The sequence below is a fragment of the Buceros rhinoceros genome, unplaced genomic scaffold (assembly GCF_000710305.1).
Source record: "Buceros rhinoceros silvestris isolate BGI_N320 unplaced genomic scaffold, ASM71030v1 scaffold25037, whole genome shotgun sequence".
Lineage (NCBI taxonomy): Eukaryota > Metazoa > Chordata > Aves > Bucerotiformes > Bucerotidae > Buceros > Buceros rhinoceros.
This window is the reverse complement of record NW_010420803.1, coordinates 13,360-24,569: the sequence shown is the minus strand read 5'-3', so window position 1 is coordinate 24,569 and position 11,210 is coordinate 13,360.

Sequence of the window (11,210 nt, the reverse complement as noted above, 5' to 3'; positions counted from 1 at the left end):
CTTCCAAAAGACGGTCAAGCGGAGGCAAAGGCCCGGCTTCTGCCGATCTGGAACCAGCTCTTAACAAGAAACTTGAGAGTCTCCCCAGCCTGAACCTTCCTGCCAAGAGTGCTGAGCTGAGAGGTATTTTTCCTACAGCACCAAGCAAGCAGCAAGATGTGTTGAGTGAGAAATGACCCATTTTCTGCCCAACCTAGGGTGACAAAACCCTGCTTCTTCCCAGATTCCTATCCACACACCAGCACCACCAATGTCATTTCCACTGGCAAAACTGAAATCACCGCCCTTGCTCTAGAACGGCCTAAAAGTCAGTCTAAATGTCAGATAAAAGACTGACATTTAAAAAACTGGAATTTCTCCCTCATTGCAGAAATTAAATAACCCAATTAAAGAAACTGAATCACCCCCTTGCTAAGGCAGGCTCTCCTCTGTAGCCTAATCTAGGTTTAAATGGGCTGGTGCAAAACAGGAAAATCAGGAATGATTACTTCAGAAGCTGCATCCTTTATAATTAGAGGAAAGCCTACACGGCTGGGAAGTACCAATAGGAAGTTTCTTTCAAAGCTCTTCCTTGGATCCTTGAGATATTCAATAAAAAACCCCCAACATTGTACTTTTAATGTCGTTAAGCCCAAAAGGTCAAAATTTAGTTTGACAAAAACTACATGGCTACATTCTGAAAAACAAGTTCAGGAGCTGCTTTGAAGTGGAATTTCTGGCTGCTGCAGGCTGGGGAACAAATCAGAAATAGAGCCACAGCTTTGTCTTCTCTACGCAGAAGCTCTTGCTTGCAAAACCAGCATTTCCAACACCAGAGCAAAGAGCAGGCGATATCCAGGTGTCAAGGACGTTTGGAGGAATTCCTATCCTTATTCTGAATAAATTAGAAAAGCCAATGGACCACTAACACAAACATGCAAGTGAAAGAAGCCTGAATTTCTCTAGGCATCTTACTAGACTGTCTACTCAGTACGGCTTCAAAAGCGTAACAGGGAAAGAATTAAATCAGCAAAAGGCAGGAATAACCTAATTCTCCTGTATCTTCCATCCTTTAGTAGAACTGGTAAAGCTGGTGCAGCGACTGTTGGGAAAAATCAAGTCTCCCAGATATCAAAGGAGATAGCAAGGCCGTTCCACACTCTTAATCATCAGCATTAAACCCAAGTGGCTTAAAAGAATAAAGAAAGATCACTTCTACCATATCACAGACTTTGGGTTTGCTCAAAACTAATCAATACGTGCAACAGTTGACACACAAGTTTCAGCAGCAGATTTGTGTTCTGCTCAAAATAAATTGCACATTGTTTAAAGAATCTCAACTGCGACTGCCACCACAGAACAGGCGAAAAAATACGGGACCTACGCTTTGCTGGTAACAGTTATGGGACCTTTTTCCTCCTGAAGGTAGCAGAAGCACTACCTAAGACATACGTTTTTCAAAAACATCCCAATACTACAGCACAGTGAGCTTTAACAAAATCCAAGACCCCCCCACAGGTACAAACCCCGAGTTGTTCATGGTTTAGTATTCGTGCAGGTGTTGACAGTCGGTACTGTGCCATACAGCCTACCAAAGCCGCTCTACACATCTTCTGGACATACCTGCAGGTTTGAGAAGCCACAAGATGGGACACCAGCTTAGCTTCTCTACCTCTAAGTCCCTAAGGCAGCAAGGGCAACCCTGACCCTGCTGTTCTCTTCCACACAAACCCATCCATTCAGGCAGCAGTTAGTTGTAGGTATCTGCCTGTTCCTGCTTCTTGGCACTGCCTCTTGGGTTTGATTGAGCAGTGTTTTGCACCTCACTGGCACAGAGCGTTTAACTACGGTTTATGGAGGAAAGAACCCAATGAAGGTTATTGGACTGATGTGACCATCTCTTTGCATCGCCTTTCCTCAGCTTGTTTGTCCAAATGTGACATACGATTCCAGCTAAATTCCACACAACCTGGGCCACAGCGTGAACGGTGTCTTACCCAGCCTACGCGTACAACCAGTGGCAGCACAGAAAAGAGCTGTTGGACTTATGAGGCTCTCACGATGAAACACCAAAATACCCCATACGCATAAAACAGCTGAATTAAGATTGCTATGAGACCTTTTAACTTCAGATTTACTCCCTAGCTTGTACAAATCTCAACTGTAAACGGTTTAAGTACCTACTTATAGGGCAATTAGAGTATTTTACTTCTTTTACTGTTCTATCACATTACCTTATAACTTGGTTACAGTATAGCAGCAGGCTAAAATAGCACTTTGAATAAATCTCAGTTAAGGTGGCAAGTGTTTTATATTTTTCCTTGTTCTCTGGGGAAAGGAAAAAAAAGAGAGAACTAGCCCTATTTGAAGTAATCCATTTTCTGGGTGAACGTTACCATGCTCTCTCTCTAAAGGTAAATAATTTCTGTGCAGCTAAAATGGTTTTAGGTGATCACAGGCAGCTGAGGAAAGTGAAATACAGTTCTCACGTTGTACAGTTGCAGTGCAAACTATGTCTGCTTTTAAGCTTTAAAAATCCATAATGTTGATAGAGTTAGCTAAAGAGCTACGAAATAACTCAAATACCTGCAATAATTTTGAGATAAAAAACACGTTCTTTGGAAGAAAAAAGGTACTATCCAAACTACAGTTTAAGAAATGCTTAATTCATAAAAAGCTTGAACAGACCTAGAGGGACAACAGCAGTTGCTTCAGGAACTCCTTAGGAACACTTGTCAGAGCATAAGGAAAAATCTTTTCAAGTACGACACTTTTCAAATTATTACTATTGGGAGAAAATGCAAAAATTATATTTCGTAGCTTACCAAAATTTTACTTGAAATTGTAATTAATTGAAGTAAAAACTTGAAGTCTAACTTAAAATGCTAAGTTACATGATGGGGACTTTGCCAGAGTTGTGCGCTGCCTTGGTCACTTGTTTAAGGTAAGGGTTAAAGGCACAGGAGAATAGAGCAGCGTATGGGTACACTGCGGCCAAGAAAAGCACATTATTAGGAGTACAACATTACCACAAATGTGAAGGCAGCAGAACAGTGAGGAACTAGAGAGAGAACCTGAGGGTGCAGAGGGAAAGGTTGTTGGCTTCTCCAGCTGCACAGGGGATGACTCAAGGTTTTAAATTAGCTCTTGGGAAGCAGGGAGAGGGACAGGGCTGGTGCATGCGTGCAGTGGAAAACTCTTACTTGCAGCTTCCTGAAACAGAGTCTGGAGCTATCACAGAGACAGAGTGGCTCAAACCTGTACATTGACTTCAACAATCTCTATGACACCCCCAACCAGCAATGAAATCAAGTCTCCACTGTTCCCAGTTCTCCCGTTGGTTATCTCCTCCTCTGCCGTTCAACCTGCCCAAATGCTCTCCACCCACAAAACCAACTAGAGGAGGAGCCAGAACCTAAGTGGTATTTCATTATTTCAGCACTGTTTAGCATCCTTCTCATGTCCTAACAAATGCAAGAGTGAGATCTTTAGCTCAACGTGTCCCAGCATAGCCTCTTCATCAACAGCGGCACCCCAGCTGGCCAAAGATCCGACCCAAGCTAGGACGCTAATGAAAAAGAGGAATACAGCACAAAAAGCAAGAGGCAAACGTGAACAGGGTTGCTCCATCTGAAGGGTATAGCATTACTATGGAAGAATCCTTTCTGGCAGGTTAAATATACTATTTATAGCACTGGCTTCTTCAGCTCTTCAACAGGTAAGTCATAAAAAACTGTTAAACTGATCTTACAGAACTTTTCTTAGCATTTTACAGATCAAAGTTAGAACTAGCTTTTTCAAGCAACTTAAATTCAAAAGGTTTTTATGCAATCACATTTTCATCATAGCTGACAATTAATTTCCCTCCCTCCCAGTTCAGAAAGAAGTGCTCTTACAAGCAGTTAACAGAATAATGACACAAAAAGCAGAAAAGCAAAACTACTCCTGTAACCTGTACTACCACTCTCTAAAATAAAAGGCAGTTCTGGTAGGTTGGAACACTTAGTAGCACATTATAAAGTCTCATTAACACCTACTCCACTCTTTATCTGAAGACTACCATAAGTTGCTCTAACCTTCCCTTATAAAACAGGCAGTGTCAGCAACCAACACGTTAATGATTTAGACCACATCTGATGTAAGGAGGCAAAAAAAACCCCCACCAAACAAAAAAAAGGGAAAGAAAAAGAAATTCCTACCTTTATGATGTTACAGGCAAAGAGCACACAAGCACACCAGCAGAGAAGAGCATTACGCTCACCACTCTGGCAAAGGTAAACACGCCCTATCTACAAAACTCTTCCAGATTCTTCAGGGACCCACCCACCAAAGCTGCGCTTCAAGATCTCCGACTGAAGGCAATCCTGCTGTCGTATGGATCTACTCGGTGAAACTCGGGAGCAGTAATGCCAGGTGTCTTCCCTTGTGCTTGTTTCAACACAGCAGATGAAGAAATGCTTGAAGTCACGTGTTTTCTGTTGCATGGTGAGAATTCGTCTCACCCTGTATCACTGTATAGGGGCACCAGAGGATGCTGTGCCTGCTGATTGCACAGAAAAGGAAACGCCAAAGACATCGCTTCGCTCTGACATTTTTTGATGCATTGTTAGATGAAGTATGGGGTTTCAAATACAGGTACAGAAAAGTTTCTGCTCCTAGGGACCAGCCTCAGGAACACTTGCAGTCTCAAGTAACCAAATGTTTTACAAAGTGTTCCAGTTCCTCACAAGATATAAAGTGGAATTTTTGAAATTCCTAAAGCAGAGGGAAGCACGCACTGAGGGTATGTTTGGTTCAAGATCCCATGCAAATTTGGAAATTCTACTTAACCCTACATGATTTTAATTTTTTTTTTCCTGCTACTGTCATTTGGTTTTACATTCCACAACTAAGGAATTAGACTGAAAGTAATTTCTCAGCAGCTCTCTCCAGTTTCAAATACAAACAGCCTTGGGAAGCACTGGCATTACTTAACACCCTGGTAGGCAGGACACTAATGCTGTTCCAAGGAAAGGAGAGAACCCCACTGACATGCCAGGAGCAGCAAACCTTTTATTAGCCCTTTCTTCCTGCTTGCAGTCAGTGAACAGCAACCCATGAAATAGGAAGACCCATGTCAGAGTCGAACCCAAGTTTCACCTGGCGCAGCATACTGTCTCAGAAGGAAGCTAACAACAGTACAGAAACAGAATAAACACAAACCAGTAACTGATGATACTCCCAGCCTTCAGTAGTTTGGGGCTCACAGACTTCCTAAACCACAGATGGTGTCTATGTAAGTAACACTGGAGAGGTTTCCCCACCGCTGGTCTCAAGTCCCATAACTCCTGTTGACTATATTGAAACTTCCATCATCATCATCTGTGAGACTGGAATAATAGAAGACATGACCCAGGCAGTATTTGGATCCTGTTCATTTACTTCCCTCCCGAGAAAAGTTTGGTTATGTTCATATAGCTCTCTCTTCTCTTCTTTCCCCTTTTTGAGGTGTTATATTTTGCAGCTACTGCAAGTCTTCAGTTCTTCCATTAAACTGGGAGCAGGATTCAGCGAACTGACTAAACACAGGTTATTTCAGAAAGGCAGGGTTATGGCTTTGCTGTTGCTTTAAATAATCTCCATACCTTCCCACATCTGAACCACCGGTATGAACCACGCAGAACATTCAGGAGCCCTTTGCCAATTAGGAAACAAGCTGACTCATATATCGCTTGCCTAATGCTGTGCAGTAACGTAACAGGCAATTGGCAGAAACACCTTTCTTACACCTCAATCCCGGATTTCTTCACTGTTACGCTAAATTGCAAAAACCACACCTGACTGGAGCAAACGTGGGGCTGCTACAAATAATAAAAAAACTTTTACGCACTTTTTGAGGAGCATTCATTAAGTCATACTTGCCACCTTCATAGGACTCTGTTGCGAAATTAAAGATATTGCACAGCAAATTACAAGCTAACCATACCCTTTTCATCAGAACTGCCCACTGACATTTTAATTATCGCTGCACTTTCACAGTACTTATCCTTCAGGTATCTTAAATTTGAATGCTGCCCCAAAAAAAAAAAATCAAACAAAAAACTACCTTAGTCTGTATGGCTCACTAAAAAAAAAATTTCCAAGTGTTACTACTCCTTCCTTGCAACTGAACACCTACTCAATTGATGACATGTAACTAGATGATGGAGACACGTATTTGACCAAATAATTATTTCACATATCACTAAAAATCATGTATAAGTTTTCAGTGAAAAAAAAATATTAGAATGAAACAAGAAAAATTCACAGTGTTCACTTATTCCCATTTTCCAGTCAGTTACATATATATATATATATTAAATTACAGTGAATCCAGACACTGGATGTGAGCTTTCACCTGAGCTTCTAAGCTGCTACATAAGAAAGAATATTGTATTTGCTAACTTCCTCAGCAGAGAAAACCCTCTTTGCAAATCTTTGAGACTGTATTAAATCTCAGACTTTTAGAATCAGAGCTGTTGTGCATGATGGCACCTGCAGGGGGAAGAAGGAAAAAAAACCCACAAGCACAAAATCCCAAAACCCAAGGGTTTGCTTTCCTTTACACAAAAGAATTTAAAATTAATCTGGGAAGCCAACAGATAAATATTCTAAATAACATCACTGATGAGTACTTAGCCATTTTTGCCAACTGATTATCTCAGTGGCAGACAGGTAATCAAATCACAGTCATATGTATACCCAGAGAGGAACTAGGAAACCATTTGATCTAATAATAATAATTTGAACTCCAAATTCTTTTTTCACCACGAGTAAATCCATTTTCTTTCCATCTGGCATTCCTTCAACATTAAGGTAAAAAAACCCTTGATATTCCTATACCTTCTGCTCCTCAAGAATCAACAGGTATCTGAAAATTAATCAAGACACATGTTCAAGGACATCAAGATCATAATCTTGTAATCTGTGATTTAGAAGCTAAGCTCCTCTTCAGAAGAGCCCACATCTTCTCTCAATATTCCAACCTTCCCCTACGTAAAAGGGACGGCGAAATCCGTTTACAATCTCAGAAAATTTTCTCCTCAGACCTTTCTTACTAGGAAGTATGACCCAATTCACTATCCATACAAGGTTTGACTTAATGAGAGAATAATTTATAATTAATTAGTCATTAATTATGATTGATTGCATTACTAATTAATTAGAAATCATACCTGGGCTTGAACAGAGCAAGCATTAAGGTAATAAATACCTATCACGCATGAATGCCATTGTAGGACTATATCAGGAATACACACAATTTGAACACACAGGCTGAAATCTTCAGAACGCTTCAATCTTTTTCTATTATTGTTTCAGAATTTGGTTCCTGTCAGTTTTAATAAGAATTAGCAATGGTCCTTAATAACAAGAAGGCAGGTGACAACTGGATAAAATAGCAGTATATACTAATATAGTAATACTGGATGGATAAAAACAGCGGAGAGAAGGGAAGGAACACTAACACGCTCTACTGCTGACCCAAGCCATCATCAGTTCACTAAAATGCAGAGAACAGGATTATTAAAAGGCTCCAAATATGCCTTAAGAAAAAGCTGCAGGACAAGACGCTGGCATTACCTGGGGACTATTTTCTAACTGATTTCTCTCGCACACTCCACAAGCGAGGGCTATAAATCCCCCAGTCAACACCTCTTTCAAGTTATTCCACACTCTTGGCTGCACATGACTCCCATACTGAACACACAGGGCACCAGTAAGCCCCCAGGACAGCAGTTAGGATTGCCCTCACATCCAGAGGCACAGAGGTGTCCGCGTGACCTAGTGAAGAATTCGTCTGGTTAGCTTGATCAGAATTCTTTATGCAAAACTGAGTCTGTTTTGGTTTTAATTTATCCTTTGTGAGATTTTTTTCTTTTCCCTTGATTTAGCATTGGCTTGTCCATACTCGTCAAATTCACCTTTCTAATAACCAGAAGCACTGGAGCAATTCAAACATAACCGCATATCTGTATAAGGTGCTTTCACTAAGTATGTTCTAATACATTTTAAAAGGTAAATTTAGCAAGAAGAGTAACTTTGGTTGCTCACATTTCTAGTAAGCAGCGTGTTAAAACTTGTGTGCTGCTCACAAAATCTTAGCAAGAACAACGGTGTCTAAGGATTGACTTCTATAGTTCACCCTCTTGCACTCCACATACAGCACTGCCCATTCACTCAAATAAAACTCCCATCTGCTGTTACTGATGCAGGAGATCAATACACAAAATCTTCTGGCTGCAACACTAAAGACTGAACAATTAGTCCAGTCAGTTCAAAAAGTTTTTTTAATTCATTTCCAGCAGTTCAAATAATATAGGATTCAAAAACAATGCCTTGTTGATCCTGGAAGCACCGGTTTAACCACTGTATGGAAATGAACAACAATTTGTAACACTCACACACAAGACAATGCTGCAGAAGTTGTTTGATTACGTTACTAGGAGACTCATCGAGCATCGATCTTTACCCATCCACAATCCCTTTGGTGCTCCACAGCCAGCAATTCCCAGCCTGCATCAGCTCACAACTGAAAATTACAGACAACAGTGGCATCATACTGGTCAGTATCTTTAGCTTAGGTGAAGAACCACCCCTTTAGAGGGATCGATGTTCTGTTGATGATGACCAAGTACTAGATTCTACCTTGAGAAGATAAACAAAAAATAAAAAAAAAAAAAAAAGAAGCTCTTTGAAGCTCCACATAAAGTCTTTCAGGTTTCAACACTGGCACCAGGATGAGATGGCACAGGTTCTTGGACAGCTATGATGAGCTGTGAGAACTGGCAGAGCTTCAGGTTACGTACGTATAAACCTTCCCTACAGCCTTTGAAGGAAGCCAGCATTCAGAAGTGCAGCTACTTTTGAGGTTGGATGCGCTACTTTTTCAAACATCTCACAATTCTTTCATATCTTCCCCCTGAAAGGACACTGCTGACTGACACAACCCCTCTTTTGCAGCACAGCTAAGCAGGAACCAGAAAGAACTAAGGATATGGTAATTCTCCATGCAAGCCTTTTACCACAAAACACACTGTTGTATTCCCTCCTTCCCTGCTGTATGTAAACCAGCAGCAAGTCTAGTAAAGAGCATCTCTGACTGTTACCGGCAATAAACTCACTTGCACAACACTTAAATGGCAACAACGTGGAAAAGCTTAAATCCTTGAGATGTTTCTCAGCCCAGTCCAGGCCCATGCCTGCTGCTGAGCCAGTGATAGAAGACAACTGCCTCAACTGGCTCCTAATGAGATTTCGGAGTGAACCAGGAAGCCCAAAAGAGTTGTGCCAAATACAACAAAAATTTACAAATTCATCTGGACAACTCTTTAAGGGAAAATACACACTAGTAAGACTGTGATGGCCACAGCATTTTCACTTCTACTGACACCAGAAAGCTATGATAAATGCTCGATACTGACTTTAGACACCATCCCAGAACAACTTTTAAAGAAGTACAAACAACACTTATCCTGCAGTGGTTCACCAGGGAACAACCAAGGCTCCTTATTCCCAGCTTTACAAGAGTATCCCAAGTAGAGAAATTCTCAAGGTTGGTTTTTATTCTTGTATTACAGGATTAAAACTTGTTTTACAAGTCCTAAAACTAGAATGGGAAGCAGTCATAAAAATATTGGAGGAAATCCAGTTTGAAGAACTGCAAGCATGGAACCACCTGAGTTCAGCTGTAATTGCAATCAAGCTCCACAGATATTCAAGCATGAAAATAATCTTTGTAAAAAGCACATCCCATAACAACTTCAACTGCTAACTCTTTACCTCATTAAAGCATCCTGTATTCTACTGATGTTACAGGTAAACTGCTCTAAACAACTGTGCAGACATACATGTGGAGGGGGACATTTCAGGGTAGGTTCTCAGACAGAAAACTGTCTCCAGACAGGTCACCTGATTTGCTCTGTGTCTTGCTTTGAAATGATACAAGAAAAGTTGTTAGATATTAATATCTAAAGGTGAGGCACATCAGCCTCCTAGTAACACCTGACCTACTCCAAGTTCTCATTTAATATTGGTAGGGGGTTCTGTTCTGCAGCTGAGTTAATCTGCTCTAGCAAATGAAGTTAACAGCTCCATCTAAAAATTTTAGATAGTAAACACCTCAGGCAACACCCCCCAAAACCAAACCACCCCCAACAACCCCTCCTCATATACTCACCAATGGACTAAAATAAAAATTCTTTTGCAAAGTGTTCTCTTTGTGCTGAACTTTTTGAATATAGAACTGCTAGCTACCTTCACTTATCTTGAGTACAATTTAAAAAAAGTTGACCCACACCAGTTTTACACCATTTCAGGTCCTACACTTGATAAATGGTAAAATATCAACACATTAAGGTACCTAGTTGCCAGATACAAACCACATTTATCCATTTTTACCAATAAAGCATTCTGAGAATTAAACCAATGGCTTTCTGAGAAGAGGAACATGTGGGAATGATCACTACTAATAACCCACTGGGCACACAATCAACTCCATGCCTGTCAGAATTAAACACAGTTGGATTGCAATTGCATTTGGTGCACTCAAAAATCAAGTTACGGCTCCTACACTTCATGCTAAATTCTACTCACTGTTCTGAGATGTCTAAGCTTTTACTTCAGAAGTTTTTATAGTTGTGATAATCACTGACAAACAAGGCTAGCACTTAACAAAACCAAGATTACCTCTCCATCCTGCCTTTCCCACCCCACTTATCTTATCAGCGTCAGAGAGATGCTGTTGTAATCCAGATACTTCCAACTGGCAAAGAGCAGACCAAGGAATGCTGAACACTATGTTCAGGGAAACAATGAATTTGCTCAGTTAAAATAAACTAGTCAGGAAAGGCTACATTAGAAACAAGGACAGTGGAAAGGATTTCTTCGAAATGTAAGTACTTACCTACGTTTAAAATTGGGATCTTGAGAAACTCTCACCCAACTGCCTTGCCAAAGGCACCACCCTTGTTTGAACTGAAAAATTCCCAAGTTATCTGGAGTTGCATCTTTGAACACGCATGTTTAGTCCTGACAGAAAAGCACAACTCAGCATCTAGAGCATAACCAGGTTCAAGCAGCAAAGAGAAACCAGGCATTCTTCTCAGTAGTTTTTAACCAACTCTAAGTGCGAACAGAAGAGTTCCCATACACTGACATTCTCACCCACTCCTATGCACAGAAGTTATCCCGCAGAGAATATTCAGATCTCCTAC